The sequence below is a fragment of the Ptychodera flava genome, chromosome 11 (genome assembly GCF_041260155.1).
Source record: "Ptychodera flava strain L36383 chromosome 11, AS_Pfla_20210202, whole genome shotgun sequence".
In the NCBI taxonomy this organism is placed as follows: Eukaryota; Metazoa; Hemichordata; class Enteropneusta; family Ptychoderidae; genus Ptychodera; species Ptychodera flava.
Genome location: NC_091938.1, coordinates 16223151 through 16238338, shown reverse-complemented (window position 1 = coordinate 16238338; position 15188 = coordinate 16223151). Strand labels below are relative to the sequence as shown.

General features: G+C 36.2%; 2 protein-coding genes across 2 annotated transcripts in view; one reads left to right on the top strand and one right to left on the bottom strand.

Annotated features, from left to right (window-relative positions):
* Positions 1 to 13492, bottom strand: part of LOC139143639 (progressive ankylosis protein homolog B-like) — a 55341-nt gene extending 41849 nt beyond the window's left edge. Inside the window, exon 1 of the mRNA XM_070714134.1 lies at positions 13304 to 13492. The gene's annotated coding sequence lies outside the window, so the exon portion shown is untranslated. The remainder of the gene's footprint in view (positions 1 to 13303) is intronic.
* Positions 1 to 15188, top strand: part of LOC139143637 (progressive ankylosis protein homolog B-like) — an 89073-nt gene that overhangs the window by 57383 nt on the left and 16502 nt on the right. The gene's annotated exons all lie outside the window — the stretch shown is intronic.

Below are 15188 nucleotides of genomic sequence, written 5' to 3'. Positions count from 1 at the left end.
AAGCTGGTCAAACAAGAACATAATGTTGAAGTTAAAATACTTTTTATCAAAGCATGTGTCAAATATTTAATCACAGTCGGCCGTCCCAAGACGTGAGACTTCTAGGATTTCATCAAACAGGGAACGAAAATATATCGATTTATTGACTGACATAACGAGAATATATGTTTTATTTTTCTAAAAAGTAAACTTTGCCTTAAAGTTTCCTTGACATCTCCGTTTCCATGTGTGAATACTCTGTCCTCAGTCAGTATGAATGTTTTAGCCTCCGCCGTATCTCAGGCCAACACTTGGTTGTTTTGCCAAAGATCTCATCAACTTTCCGGTTTATTGCATCTGACACATCTGTGTACTTTCACAAGGAAACCGCTACAATAATTTAGGATACTATATCGGTCAAATTAACACGGGATATTGAAGATGAAAATACTTTTATCGATTGACCCAAAAAGCAAGAACGAGTCAGTGAATCTGTAATTAGACGGACGGGACAGGTATGTCTGTTTGTAAAAATTGACCACGAGCCTTTTCCTCGTAGATAAGGTCGAGCTTGTCACTTAATTAATCTGCTGAATCACAAATATATGGTGCACTCTGTAATAATTTTTGTCTTACGCGAGTGACAGAAATTACATTTTGTCGTAATTGAACATAACTAATAATAACTTCTAAGCAAATTCAGGCAAATATTTGAGCACTTAAGGGGTCGTAAACAGTAAAGTGCCACCTTGATGACTATGATGTACCTGTGTTAAAGTTGTACTTGTAGCCGGCCACTTCGACAAGCAACACGTTTTATTCTCAGTTTAACCCCAGTTTAACCAGGGCGAAGCTACACAACCCATTTTCGAAACTTGGACGAAAGAGAGCAATCTTTTCAACAACAGCGACATGTCGACAAGTACCTAAATCGCCGTTTTCATAGTTGCACAACATCAGCCGAACAGCTGTTTAATCCAGGTATGTATCGTTATCCTCTCAAGTCCCATTGTTTTGATACTTTTTCTTATATAGAAAAGTCTTTATCAAATACAAGTATCTAACATTTTATGTTTTAATTCATCAATGTTCCTGACTGTTGCAAATCATGGAGCTACTTTTGGTAACTCTATGTGCAAATGAACACCAAATTCCTAGCTTCCTGTTCCCAAGCCCTTTATGCTAATGTGACCTTTTCATGTCATGCCGTACATCAGACCCAGGGAAGAGTGTAAATCCCTTGCAGGCAAATATACACGCATAGACCCTAAAAAGACAAAGTAACATGAATGGTTTACGTTCTGCCGTTTGTTAAACCCCGACTTGAAAAGGTCAGGGGATTGTGAAACTGAAGTCTTGAGAAGACTATGCGTTTCTGTTGTTTGTTTTCCTCTCAAATTGCAGTCATTGTATAAATATGTTGCGATGATTTTTGATTAATATGACCAGACTCTTAATTCTTATATCTCAAATTTATGTACTATGTATTATGGTTCCATGATGGGAAGAGCCCCATTCAATTTTGGGGGTATTTTTGGTAGCATTCTGAGAGGCATATGCATCTCCATGCACTCGGTTGCCATTCAGCGATAGCCACTACTATAATTTATTATATTGTTATGCAAATTGGCAACTTTGCTATCAAAAATTCATGGGGAGAACGCTTTTTACACCTGACCAAACCTTTCCAAGCTTCTAAAAATTTGGGTTTCTTTTATGTAACACCAAAGTTAATCTGATGCTTTAGCGCTGATACTTTCACACAATTCCTTTAGCCAATGTTAATGCAGTATTGTTTTATAGCAAATAATAACATCGTTTTCAGCAATGTTAAGAAGCTGAAAATGGAGAATCAAGAAATAGAAATATCACACAATTTTCATAGACAATTACAAAGACAAATTTAAATAACACTGTTTTTCAGTAATGCAATGACCCTTATCTCTTATTTATTCATTTACTGCCTCTGTGATTAGTTAGCCTTTTTACTTATCTGTTTTCAATTTATTTTGTCTCGCAGGCCATGAAGACGATTCATCTTGTGCTTCTGAATGATGACAACATGACTCTTTTGACGGGTTTACTCCTGAACTGATTTAAGATGAAGAAGAGGAAGGTAGATTTGTCATCTTGTGGTCTCCTGCTTGAAGAGCAAACCCGTTGAATGAACTATTATGTACACTAGATGTCTGTCTAACAGAAAAAGTCTATTTTAAAATTCTAAGAGGAAGGCAGTCATTCTACTCATTGCACCTGAATACAGTGAGGAAATACGCAGCAGATCTCATCTCATCAATGCATTATGATTGCCAAGTTTTCACCACCACAGTTGACTCAAAGTTTTCAAATAGCTGATTATCTCTTAGCCGTCCACCTGTCCCTCCACAGTTGACTTCCCTTAAAACCACTTGTCAATTAACTTGTTGTCAACCTTGGTATACAGGGAATGTTCTCTCAGACCTCTTGTCAATTTGCCTTGAGATTTATTAGGCAGGTTCCTGAAGCAAAACAACCGAGTAAGATTTTAATCAAATTATGGTGAAGTTTGCATGTAGTTGAATTTTGGTGAAAGTTTTGCCCTTTTAATGGAAAAAAAATATCTTCTGAGAAACTGCCTCTCGACTGATTGCTTTCAAATTTTGCACGCAGGTTGCCACGTGTGATCTGAGTAAGTTGTCTTCTGATATATGTTTATCCCCACAGATGTGTTGTATGCATGCCAATATCGCGAAGGGGATCTCTCAGCGGCAACATTTGTTGTTTTCTTTCCAAACAAAAAGAACATATGCTATACTAGATTAGAAAAAAATCCAAAAGGGCAGTGCAGTAATTCCAAAATCTGTGCAACATACAACTGTTTTAGTATTGTTTACAGTTTCAGTGGCTCTTTTCATTCCACTGTGTTTTTATTTTTAAAGCTCTGATTAAATTCTAGTTTGGAAATTAATTTTTTAATTTTTCTTGGTAAAAATTTGTTGTGTAAAATATCTGTTGAATATGTGTGATAAGTGACACTACTTCTGGCTATTTAGTGATTAGTAGAGACAATATCATGTCATTATGTTGGTAAAAGGTCTATAGAAATATAGACAACTTTTAACCCAGATGAGTTCGTCTTGCCCTAACATCATTTGAATATCAAATCATAACGGCGATCCCCCAGTTTAAAATCGGATGCTATGTTTTTATTTGTAGCAGTAACTCAGTTACTGTCCTAATCTGGTGAAAAGAAATCATGTGCCTAGTAGATTGGTATACGCCTCTCAGTGGGCTTTCATTGATTTAGTGGCTAAAATATTCCGTGAAAATCCAGTATTGTTCACTGCCAGCATTCTAACTTTTCTAACTTTCTAACTAATTTATGTAAATCCTGAAAAATACGCAGGAAGCACTGCCAGCACAGTGGCTAGAAATACTAGTAAATACAGGCAAATGTAGTCCTTTACTTACAGTAAATATAGGCAAATACAGATGTATTTACCATGTATAAATAGTGCATATACAGGTAAATACAGGCTGAATTTCCCTGTATTTACCATAAATACATGGCTGTATTTACCTGTATCTGTCTGAATTTGCAGCAAATACAGCCAAAATACAGTATCAATACATTCTGTATTTTAACCTTTCATGCTGTGGAACTCCAAACAAGAGAAGCTAAAATTGTTGATCGAATTGAATATGAACATGATAAGATCAGTGAGGCACTTGAAAGTCTGGCGCCGACTAGGTCTCTTCGTGATGTAATTTCCGATCCAGAATTGTCACACAGGCTGAAGCTGACAGAGTTATTTAAATGAAATGGTATTACAATCGCTGCATTACTTACTGCCCTTGGAATGACAATATCAACACCTGCCCTGGCTGTGACTAAAGGGGGAAGGGGGTCAGCTGGAACTGGCGGCTCAGGCCCACCAAAAATATACACAAAAGCGAAGGAAATTGTAAAGCAATTTGGTGAATGGTTAAAGACCCTGGCCATAAAAAGTGCTGCTGCAATACCAGGTTTAATTGGCGCCCTTGTCAGTTTTCTATTAAAGACAGCAGGATCGGTGGTTTGATTCGTTGGACAACAGCTATGGATATTTTTAACTGGTTTAACATTAGTAATAATAAAATAAATAAATAAATAAATAAATAAATAAATAAAATAATAAAATAAATAAATAAAATAAATAAATAAATAAATAAATAAATAAATAAATAAATAAAATTATATATAGTTCCTACGGAGTCGGCATGTTTGGCGAAAAGAATATTGCAAAGTTTCTTTCTAAAAATCAAACCTCTTTGGTTTCTCTGTCAAATTGGAGTGGTGTAAACTCCGGCGGGTAAATCGACATATCCTTCGAGCAAATCCAGGTGTGAGACTCAAAGATGATAATGTATATCATTACATATTAGCTTTCGTGAAGGAATGCCAAAAGACTAACTTTTTTAAACATCTAGAATTCATAGCTGTATTTCAGTATGCTGAGGATGACCAGGAGTGTCATCGTTTACAAGAATATTGGGTCCTTCAACTTATTCGTGACACAGGTAATCGATTTATATTTCAGTCAGATGGAAATATTTATGTGAAGATGTGATTTATTTTCTTTTTTTCTTCTGAATTACTATATACAATACACGAAGACAAAATGCCGTACGATAGATCATTGTTACCGACTTTCAGCAGCCGAATACCGCAGGGAACGAAGGCAGAAAGGACCCGTCATGTAGTTACTCATAATCCAAGTCAGGCACATCCAGGCGAGACACTTTACATACGGTGTCCGAAGTTAGAAAGCGGGGTAGTTTTAGTTCCGGATACTTTCGATCTGATTTTTGATCTCGAAGTAACGGCTATCGATTTTCAGGTAGTTCAAAATCTTACGAAAAGTATAATCAAGCACATGGTCCTCAAATTTGAAGGGCAGGTACTTCTCGATTTGGATAACTATAACTTAATTGAATGTTATCGTGATCTCTTCAAACATAAAAAGGAGAGAACAGACATGATACTTTACGGAATTCAGAACGAGAATCTGAGAAAAATGAGAACAAAACCGAGCGGTGGAGGTCACATTGTTGGTGACCATTGGTTACTTTTTGGTGCATATGGTGTAAAATATGTTATGCGACTGACTCATCCTCTCATAACAGGCCGTGGAGTTACATATGTTGCGGTGATAGGTAGCCATATAAAATGGGAAAATACACTTGCACCTATCTCCCAAATAATTCAAGCGTCCGATACTGCAACTACTTAATATTGTAGATTGAATAACATTCAGATGGAGTATGAAACGATTAAGGGTGACACCCTCACGAGAGATACAGCCGGATATTATAACAATGGCAAAAGTTTTCTCTATGAATATGTGCAACATTTTCGAAAAATCCCATTCAATGAATCGGACACGATTGTCAATGAAAATGTTATGTGCCACGTCGTAGCATGAGAGGTCAGAACTGAATAGCGAACTTTTCTTTAATCCGAACATTGAATCTGTGTCGACGTCTGTAACTGTAACAGTCGAGGGCATTGCAAATAAAATTTACGCCCAGAAGATGTTACCAAGACATTTTTGGAGAGAAGCACGATGGTATTTTGCTGAAGATAAAGATTCGTGTGAAATTGATATAGGTGAATTGGATTATTTGAAGAATAAATTCTACCTATTTATGGATATGCGTAGCTTTAAAGATATTGAATTTCATTGAAATGGACCAAGAGTAATGAACACAAAAGATGGTGTGCAACTTGAAATTAGGAAAAAACACATCAGTGAAGGGCTCCGATGACAGCGATCATGATAATAAAATATTTGCTCAGGTTTATGTTCTCAGCAATGCAATGGTCTCTGTTGAGAATAGTAGATTAAATTCTATACTATTTTAGTCTCCGTAGGGACTCCCGAGTTCAGAAAAACTCCGTAGGAAAATTTACGAGAGCTGCAGAATATCAGACCTATGTCGTGACATCACAGGCTGCTAAGCCCTATCGGCTCCAGAAGTCATATCATGAAACTTCACCAGGTCATGGTGTATACAAATATGGAGCTATAGCGTCTCTATATATGTCACAACGGCCTCGGGCGGTGGATTACTTTTTGTGGAAATCAAAGACGATGTCCCCGGCGAGTTAAAGGTAATAAAAATCTTAAAACTTGTATGTGAAATACATCCTGCAATACTTTGCAAATTCGCCATCTAAGGAATTTATGTTGTTGGGAGGTATACAGATATAAGATTATTGTTGTAAGGCTAATATCTGCACACGATGACACATCAAAAGCACCAAATCCACTGCCCTCAAACTGAATATTTGTTTATTGCTCTGAAATGTGCTCTTGGTAGATGGAAGACACAAAAAGCGGTGAAGGATTTCATGATATATTTTTTTAACTTTAAGGCATTGTGTTTCACTTTACAGCAATTGTGTGAATGTATTAACCATAGTTGTCCACTATATTTATCCAGTTTTTTCCCTAAATCGCAATGTACATTATCATTGCACGCATGCTTATCGCAAGGACTATCGTGAATGTATGAAAAGTCCCCAATATTTGCCCAATTTATATTCCTAGTCTTTCATGTTAATCAATATACATGGGCTGCTGATAGGTAGGACTATTATGTACCACATGTATTTCAAAAGCTGGTCAAGGTAGTACCACTGTGTGGAATGCCTTACCTACAGAAATCAAACAAAGCGCTTGTTATGCACTTTAAAATGTAACTTGAAAGACGAAACGGAATATTACTTGATTTTGGCAAAAAGTAATCCACCACTCAGGGGTCGTTAGGAAGCGTTCAGTTATTATGACCGGGGGTGGGCCGGCAAAATCCTGGGGGTTCACCTTAAATTTGAAAACTGCAAAGGTGGGTCATGTATTTTTCAAACAGCTCAGAGGGGGTACTTAATTTTCATAAGTATCCGTCCCGTCAAAAAGCAGTTTCAGTGTTCAGAAATATTCTGGGAGATAAAAATGATTCGCTGCATGATTTCATTCTCTGAAGTCATTTAACTGTAAATCTGAACAAAAGTATAATTATCTCTCACATGAACATCTTCACTTGGCAATTCTGACACTTGTCTTACTGTAAATTGAGCTCACTGAGGGTAATGAACAATTCCTATTACTTACATATTAGATATAGCAAGTTTCGTTAGGGAAATTATTTAACAGTTACCTGTAGACTACTAGTACCGTGAAAAGTGAAATTATACTTTTTAGGTGCAATTCCAATATCAATATTGTTGCCAACGTCTGAACTTTCAAATACCATATTTGAATCTAGTACATTTGTATCAATTGTCAAACACCTATAAAAGTACAAATTAATTTAGTTTAACGATGAACATTTTCAGTGAAATTCCAAAATCAGATTTCTTGTACACATAATATGCGCCTTCAACCATCATATTCTAATCAAGTAAACTTATTTTAATTATTCAACGTCTGTATGTGCACAAGTATAGCAAGTTTTTCATTTGGAAAAAAATCACAATTTTATCATAGACTCCCATGTATAGTGGATGAACATTTTTGGTGAAATTCTAAAGTCAATTTTTTGTCCACATATCAGTTGTAACAACCCTATTCCAATTAGGCCTAAGTACATTTATGTCAATTGTCAAATATCTATAAATGCATGGATATAGTTTTATATTGAAAAGTTTTACATAGTTTTCTCATAGACTACAATGTAGAGTGAATCGACATTATCAACAGCTGATTATCACTTAAATCCAAATATCAAAAATTTTGTACACACGCGTTTGCGCAAAAATATTGCAATCCACCTGTAATTTCTGTCCAATTCCTTTGAGGGGTAATTTCAAAGTTATAGTCAGAATTTGAACATTAATACCTTGTGAGTTTGTAAGGAGCGTCATTTGAAAAAATCTGGATTTTTTTTTATTCTATCGCCCGCCCTTCAGAGGTGTTTGTGTGTGTAGCTTTACGCAAGCAATGTTGGGGGTGGGGTGTCATGAAAGTTTTGTCATCTTAAACGGGGGTAATCAATTGTTTGGTGCAATGGGAAGGGGGGTCACTTATTTTGACTGGTGCGCAGGAAGACTTTGCCGGCCCATCCCCGGCCATAATAACTGAACACTTCCTTATGACCTAAATAGCAAAATAAGCATCGTGTCAATGACTTGACCTTCGTGGTTGCCCCGTCAAGGTACGAACTTTTTCAACGATGTTTGGTGACGTGTCTCTTCTTTGTAACATGGGGATAGAGGTGCGACGCTTCTATCTCCATGTTCGTAAACACCTTGAACTGGTGTAGTCCCCTGAAACCATACCAATCGGACGAAAACTTTGGCTATAGAAAAAAGTTTGAGAGCGGCCGCAATGGTACTTGTCAGATATAGTTTCATGGTAAGCACAACCATGCTGCTGCAACAACAATAATGATCCGATGTACCTCTTGTCATAGCGATGTCTGTCTGTCTGTCCGTATATGTGTGTGCCTGTCTGTCTGTCTTTCTGTTTACACGATAACTCAAAAACGCCTTGACAGATTCAAGTCAAATTTGGTACACAGGTACCATATGCTACTTGCAAGAACTGATTAGATTTTGGTTAGTGTTGCTTGCATATTAATGAAGTTATGCAATATCATTTTTCCCCGTACGATGGTTTCCCTATGGAGACGGTAATGACAGTATAGACATATATCAAGAAATATTGCACAAAATTTCATGAAACTTTTCACAGAAGACAATCTCAGAACATAATGATGATACTGTGAGAGTCATGTCAATTATCTGCTCATTTGCACATTTAATGAATATTTGTTATTAGTGACACAACTCTGAAATTCCTGCACCACACTTGATTATACGTGCAACAAATATTGATCTGATATATATCTAATTATACTTAGAAGCAATGGGTAGCGTCAAAAAAATAATCGCAATCATACCAATCCATAATCCGATAACACTAGGTCAGAATTTGTAAGACTATAGTTGTAAACATAGACACAAAACAGCACAGAACAGACAGTAAATAGATGGTACACAAACAAAGTCAAATTCATGCAAGAAAGATATATGGACCTCTGGCCAAAAAACCAAGAAGTGATGTCAGGTGTTTCGAAAATAGTAAGCGCATCCTGCCCCACATGTGGCACCTGCCATATATCAATCTGTATATCAGATAGGTAGTGGTCACTAACTAAGACCCAATGTCACCGATGCCATCAGCAATCATTTGTCGAAGAGAGATATTGTATTTATCTACCAGCTTGCGATACTTGCCAAAACGCGTTTGAATTTAGAGACAAGTCTTGCTCTGGTGTAACCTTGATTTAACAGTTTGTAAGAGAGATGGCCTTGTCGCTCTACAAAATCACCATATGAACTGCATGCTCTTGCATATCGAATAAGATGGGAAATGCATACCCCATAAGCTGGTGAGAGTGGAATATTACTGATGAGGTGTGGAAAATTTACTATACTAAAGTTGAAATCATCTCTCTTGTCATATAGCGTAGTAGAAAAGTGACCATTAGAGTCAAATTCAAAATATGAAGCAGAAGAGGCCGTTTCTGTAGTTTCTTTTATCTACGATTCTGGAGGATAAATCATAGCGAGATAGTCACTGAATTCAGAGTTATTCATTGAAATGACATAGTCTATGTATCTAAATGTTAGGTTGAAAGTTCTAGATACAGAGACCTTTTTCTGATTGATTAGGTTCTGGATTAATTCTGCCTCGTATGAGAACAGAAATAAGTCGGAGAGCTAGGGAGCACAGTTAGTGCCCCTAGGAATTCACACTGTTGGAAAATGTGTCCTCCAAATTCAACAAATATGTTGTCAATGAGGAAATCAAGCATACTGATAATGTCTTTCTCGGTATAAAACACTTTAGCGTTAGTAATAATTTTAACAAAATATGTAGAATTATACCCTAATACTACATATTTGTAACGACGTGAGCCGTTTTTGTAGAAAAATGCTTGGTTGATGATGTTTTTCAAGCGTTCTTTCAATTTATCATGTGGTATTAGATAGCTCATTTGCATATTCTATGAAGTTTTATAATTAGTCATATAACTCTGATGTAACTGCACCAAATTTGATGATTCTGCTGCAGATGCAAGGATTCATTTGCATATTTAATGAACTTTGTAATTAGGTATATAACTTTGAAATTACGGCACCCAAGTCAGTGAAATATGGTACAGATATTGATCTGATAAATATCTAATTGTACTGACAAGCATTTGGCAGTGTCAAATTAACATATAGCTCATTTGCATATTTTATGAAGTTTTGTAATTAGTCATAAACTCCAAAATAACTGCACAAAATTTGATGAAATGTGCTGCAGATACTAATCCGACAGATATATAATTGTGGTGTAAAGCATTTAGTTGTATGGAGTTAATCAAGGGTTCATTTGCATATTTAACGAACTTTGCAATTAGTGATATTACTCCAAAATTACAGCATTACATTTGATGAAACTTGCTACAGATTTTGATCTGATAAATATTTAATTGTACTGAGAAGCATTGGGTGTGTCAAGTTAACAATTAGCTCATTTACATATATAATTAAAGTTTCGTAATTAGTGATTTAACTCCGAGAGTACTTTGCGAAAGTTGATGAAACCTGCTACATATAATAGTGGCGCAGCATAAGTAAAAACTTTCATAACAATTGTGCATTTTGTGATAAAGGCATGAAATTTGGTATGAATGTAGATTATCATAATAAAAATCAATTTGGATACCGAGCCACCACTGGTTGAGCCTCGTTCTGGTGTGGCGGCCATTTTTAAATATGGTGACCATCAGGCACTATAAAATCCCCTACTTGCTGCTTTACGGATGATTCTGTGGGGAATAGTGGATGTATTTGCATCATAAATGCCCATTAAGATTACTATTTACATATTTTTATTGTTTTAAAATCAATTTAGATACCAAGCTCTTAAGCATAGAGCCTCGTTCTGGTGTGGCGGCCATTTTTAAACATAGCGATCATCAATTACTGTAAAATTCCATAGGTGCTGTTCTACGGATGATTCTGTGGTGAATAGTGGATGTATTGCCATAATAAATGCATATTAAGATTACCATTTGCAGTGTTTATTGTTTGATTATTTCATTTTCTAAGAAAAGCGAGTTCTCTTAATAAAATGGCAGACAATATGGCTGCCATAAGGCCAAAGTGGAAGATTCAAAATTGCCAAATTTAATGCTTTTTTTTACGATGAGCAGCTGTTAGCTGTCCTGTGTAAGTAGACTATCAGAAGGTACTGTTCAGAGTTTTTTATTTTATTTTTATTTGTAATCGTTGATGCACATGTTTCGACCATTTTTAGAGTTGTAGCTGGTATGTGTGCATCACACGTACGACACACTCACCAGATTTTGCAAACTATTGACCTAGATAGGGCCATAGCGGTGGTGGGGAGGGTATGAAGAGTTTGAATGTGAGAACAGCGTGTCCCATGTTCTGCCAATGGATTGGGGGTTCTTGAGTAGAAACTTTGAATATTTGCAATATTTTGACATTCTAATTATCGTTTCTAAACTTTATAATAGGCCATTGACGAGTTTTGCAGGGCGTTCTTGCTCATAAGGCCTAACATGAAAAATTTTGCGGGCCCGGGAATTTAACCAAATCACTCACTCTTAAAAGCGTGTTCATCTACATTCATACCTAGGTCTACATACGAAAAACATAATAATATTTACTGAATAACAAATTTTTAAGTTTGAACGCTGAAAGCGATAACATTTTGGGTGAAAATCTCTTATATGTCCCCATAATTGTCCATGTTTGAGATTCATCATGTAAACTACGGTACAATTAGTACATTAGTGGCGCCATTTAGAATTTGACCACGTGGAGAACACGATCATATTGTATATTATTTTTGACTATATATATAACGTTTTATACATTGCTTTTCATAATTCATTTAACATACTGATCTTGTGTAATTTGATATAAATTTCATGATTTACAAATTAGTTTAAGAGTTATTTCAACGTCACGTCAATGGTCTATTGCACGAATATAGATTCATGCCCATCATGACAGCCCTGCGCCCAAACAGAACTTGACGGGGTGGAAACCGTCGATCTGGCCTGAAACGACGTTTTTGGTCGTCTTCGCAAACGATCGGCTGTTCCAATTATACGGTTTCCAACCGACTAGAATTTATGAACAGCGCCACTGTCGTATGTAAAAAATGTGAAAGAGGCTCCCCACCTTACTTTTCCAAAATGTTTTCGTGTTGAGTTTGTCTTTGATTCGTTTCGGATATGTGTTCCTACATTCTTATCCGATATTTTGTGTTAACAAAATGTTTGTTTCGCTTCGGATATATGTAGGGAAGTTTGGATTTGTGTGTACGGTAATATTTTATTTATGTGGGGGAAAGCTTATGGCGAGCCGCAGCCGGACCTATGGTGTTTAAAAGTTGATAGAGTGGCCCTTTGATGCTTGCGTTTCGAAACCCGTGTGGTTTCTCATCAGTCGCAGTGTAGATTCTTTCCTTGGTTTGCTATTTGTTCTGTGTCGTCACTACATAGTTTTTGTATATAAAACTAAGTTTTACGTAATTGCCTTTCGCATTCGCGTACGCAATCTTTTGTGTTGACAATGACGATGCCCCGACCCTTGTCTGGGTTTTATGGTAATGCGTCTATTGTTTGCAAGCTTGTTTATCGCGATTCTTTGGGTACGCGACATGTTTTGTTTCCTTGAATTAAAGGATATCAATGGAAGTGCAAGTTAAGCAGTGACATTAATTTTCATTAAAGTTTGGAGTATGGGGTAAGTTTTGGTCACGGTCACATTTTATAAAAACAGTGGAAGATATTGCATATTACAATTTGTCATCTGAAAGAAGAATAAAATTACTTTCCAATGTTACCCTATAAATCATGTTATGTTAAAATATAAGCTAAGCAGATGACTTACAAGGAGACACGCTTAACAAAACAGATGCGATTCGCAATACTTTGACTTTAAGGTACCCTTTAAACATGACCGTAACAGCCATTGCATCCCAATAGTTTTATTGTTACAAGTCTATTTCATATTTTGACATATTCTTGTAGCAAATAAAACATATTTTATGCAAAGCATTGCCCTTTGTAATATGTCTAGGTACAAATTGGTAGAATTTGAGATAAGTAGTGTTCACTGGATATCAACACGTGAACACATTCAGTTCATATCTGGTTAAAAAAATGTCGGTATTTTCAAGTATAAATACTTCGTTCAACAAAACGATGACAAAATGAAATCCTATACCTCATACTGAGTACAAGTGTGGAAAGGGTGTGTATGGTTTACCTGTTCAGCGCCGTCTCGTATGAATATAGTCATGGCAAGTGGTGCAAGGTATTTTACCAATGACCAGTAACTCCAAAGCCCAGCCATCCTTTGGAATAAAAGCATTAAAATATCTACGAAAATTAGATAGTGTCAAAAATATGAATGGCAACGTAGAACCACCTAACTTCGAATCGTTCAACTTGTTATGACGAGGGTAAGCATGTGATGTTGATCCGGGACTTAAATGGAAGTATATAATGGTGTTGGCGCACATTCGAAGTTCATTAAAGGTCAGAGTTTAATGTATGTATTAAAAGCAGTGACCCCTACTTGCCTGCTGGTGCTCTCGCTCTTTGGTCCGACGCTTTGAAGCTAGAATGGAGGACACAGTCAAGGTTTACACGTTTTAAATGACATATCTTATTCAAAGGACTCTAGAAAATAGGTTTATGACAAAGTTTCAAAATCTATTGCGTTGGTATGTCTCTCAAACTTTTTCAATTCTTTTCCTATCTACCAATTGTGGGGTCCTTTTGAAGCTCTTGGTGTAAGAAAACTTTTCACTGGCTTAGTTTTTCGAAAATCAAATATTTTATTTTTCTCCATAGAGTTAACACAGGGAAAGCGGCCATTTTGAATTTCAAATATCGGTAAATTTTGAGTAATTTGTTTCTCTTGTAAACACGATTGGAACTAATTTGGGATAATTGGATTTTCATATTTTTGAAATTTCACAAAATTGTTAGGCGCCATATAGCTGACTGTTGCAATATTACAAATTATTCATAAAAATAAGTGTAGGATGTAAAAGAAAAAGCAGATGAGCCTACATTTGCACATTAAACAGACATTATTTCACCATTGAATTACCCTAAATAAGTTCCAAAAGTGCAAATTTTGGTAACGTACCAAACTTTGCACGGTAACCCCCGCTTTTATTCTTGATTTTGAAAGAGAATGGTTTAACATATTCCTTGAGGAAAATTTGAGCAAATGTTTAAGTCTTTCGAGGCGCATGCTACCTTAAGACCTCAAACATGCCCTAATGCTAAAAGTGCAGTACGATAGAGGGTTAAACTCAAGTCTGACAATACTCATCCTACAATGCGACACTTTTGAAATCATACTAATTCCTGCTATTGAATACTTGAAGTTGGATATCAAAATAGAAGATTAGGGATGGAGACAGAATTAACAGTTTGGAGGGGTAGTGTTTATATAAATATACGCCAAGTCTATAAAGGACATTTTTAATTTTGGAGACATATGGACACTTTTAAGTCATAATAATCGCTGCCTTTAAGGCGATACCGAAGGATTCAAATTGCTAAGCAACAGTTGCCAAGGGTAATTTCCAAAATCAATCAAAATGCCGCGGTTTTCATGGTTTTCTTTGCATAATAAAGATTTACAGAACCATACAATTCCAAAAGACGCAGGTTTGTCGGACGATTGGTCAGTGACGTCACACATATACAAATTTTCACGGCTCTATTTTAAAACGTTTCAGCTCCTACAAATTTGCACCAAATTTTCCAAAATTTCAGAATATAACGCACGAGATACCTGTTTAGAGCTCCTAATATGGATTAGGTTATCTGTTCAAGTACAAACGATTTTTGAACAGGAAAATATCTACTGTGTCATTTTGTGAAATTTTGAACGGTTTTACGGCGATATCTCATAAACGGTCCGGAATTTTTAGAAACGCATACTTATCTATATTCTCAACTATGACTTCAATAATCCTACCACGAATCAGCTAAATTTGCTTACAGTTGAGAGAGTTGAGAGCTTTTTTAGCATTTTAAAATATCAGGAAAACAACGGAACGGTAAGATTTTGCACGTCCAAAAGTGCGTGTTTGGAACGTTGCCAGCGATAGCAACCAACGCGCGCTTTG